We start from the raw sequence: 2148 nt of genomic DNA, 5'->3' as shown, positions 1-2148 counted from the left end.
TATTTTCTATTTGAACTTAAATGCTAGCATATTGCATGTTATAATATACCATGTTTTAAAAAAATGTAAATTGCCCTTTTAAACATATTAGCCCATCCCATGACCTCCCTTCATTCTAGTAGCCACTTTTGTATCTCTTGACCTCACCCGTTTGGCCAGGACTGAATGACTTACACTGGTGTTGAATGACAGTCATTGTCTACTGCTATGCAATCCGTTTCATGATCTTCTTCTGTTCTGCTCTATATCACAGGGGGGCCAAACCTTACAAACTACATATCCCAGGTTCCTTTACCTCCCTGACTCCAGTTAGGTTCAGCCAATGATAGGCGCTGGTGAGAAACTGGAGGGTTGGAGAAGAGAGAAGCCAGGGTGTTTCTCCCCTTCTCTCTGCTTTGGGTAACATCTTTGGCAGTATAGCTGTATCTCCTCCATGGTTTCAGCTCCCAATGGCAGCCCCTCCCTATATGGTCCAAGTATCACCTAGGCAGCTCCCTCGCTTGTTCTCCATGTTAAGTTCCCTCCTTTGACCTACCTGGAACTTAGTCATATGAAGAGGCCACATGGAGAGAGACACCCTGCCAGTCCCAGCTGTTATAGTCATCCTTGGTGAGGAGCCAGACATGTGAGTAAAGAAGCCATCTTGAATGACCAGCCAATGAGATGACCAAATTCAGTGAAGATCATTTTTGAAAAACCCTGCCTCTTTCATATGACATAATTATTTTTTAGTAATAATCATGAAATAAAATGAATAACCACAAGAGAAATGTAAAGAGTGAAAATATTCTCCTATTANTAGAAAAGGGCTGGCAGCTATAGAACAGGAGATATGCTGTAGCGGTTTGAAGTATCTTGAATCTCACTGACTCGTGTGTCATCAAAGCTAAACCAGGCTGGGGTCAGTGAGTTCTGGCAGGAAGCAGTATAGTGGCCACCATCCAGATCACCAAAGTGGTTCACCACTGCACAGAGGTTATATTTAGGATGTTTCTGAAAAATTGGACAAATATAAGGAGTAAGGACCAAGTTAGTGAGTGGGTAATGAATATCTGTTCTCAGTTTTCTTTTCACTATACCCAAAATGTCAAACCTTTCTAAGTGAAAGATCATTAGCTTTGGTGCTTTGGAAATATTGGCCCTCACAGCTGTTTCTTGCTTGGTTTCACAAAAGGAACAGTGAATTTTGTTGTTCCAGGTCAGTGTGTCTTGTTGGAAAAAATACAAGTCAGTCCTTGAAGAGAGCGCTCGTATTCAAATGGAAGGGATGGTGAAGACTTCATTCTTATAGGTGCAGTTATACTTTAAACACATGATGCTATAATTGAGCTGCCCATCAAATAGCCAGGTGATGATGGAGGACTCATTGGTAGTCACCTTTCTGCAGCATCTTGGGATAGAGTTTTCTCATATGATCTTCTTCAGCAGTACTTTTTCAGAGAGTCATGAAGTTCATTCAGGACATAAATCAAGAATTCCTGAGCATCTTGTGTCTTTTTTGTAAATGTTGGGTAGAGGTTACCAAGAGCTGATCAAAATATTTCTGGTGAGACACAATCTGAGTCTCTAAGTCACATGTCCATCATAACATAGGCAAAAACAGAGGTGGCCTCACCGTAATCCTTTTGAAGAGCAGTAATGTACTTTTCAGAGAGAAAGGATTCCATCAACGGTAAGATGCTGCAGAGACACTGTAAGATGCATTCATGCATTGCCCAAGTTCTGCAAACCAGTCAGGCCCTGGAAATGGGGCTGGCTCTCATCTGCCTGGTTCACTGGAAAGGTATCATAGTGATCTGTGCACTTTGTGCTTGGGCTCCGGCAAAGGGACGGCAACTTGGGGGGTGTTGGAGACACATAGGGAAAGACTGAGCTGTGTACCTCCAGGCAAGGACTGAAGAACCGTCGCCACATTCCCTGTATGCAGTCCCCCCTCTGCATGTTTAAATTTTCATGTGAATATCAACATGTCTAGTTCCATAAAAAGTTTATTGGTATTTTTATTGAAATTTTATTAAATTTATAAATTTATGGACAACTGAAATCTTTATGATATTAAGTTCTTGTCCTATCTAAAAACAAAGTTTAATCTTCATTTATTAAGGTCTACTTTTGTGTCTTTTAGAAGTGTTTTAAAATTTTCCTCAT

The 2148-nt window shown here is 40.9% G+C and overlaps 1 pseudogene; it reads right to left on the bottom strand.

Moving 5' to 3' along the window:
• Positions 1 to 728: 728 nt before the first annotated feature.
• LOC109381892 (putative ubiquitin carboxyl-terminal hydrolase 50) lies at positions 729 to 1914 on the bottom strand (annotated as a pseudogene).
• Between the last annotated feature and the right edge of the window lie 234 nt (positions 1915 to 2148).

The sequence above is a fragment of the Hipposideros armiger genome, unplaced genomic scaffold (genome assembly GCF_001890085.2).
Source record: "Hipposideros armiger isolate ML-2016 unplaced genomic scaffold, ASM189008v1 scaffold_55, whole genome shotgun sequence".
Taxonomy (NCBI): Eukaryota; Metazoa; Chordata; class Mammalia; order Chiroptera; family Hipposideridae; genus Hipposideros; species Hipposideros armiger.
The sequence above is the reverse complement of the archived record's forward strand: the minus strand, read 5'-3'. Positions and strand labels throughout refer to the sequence as shown.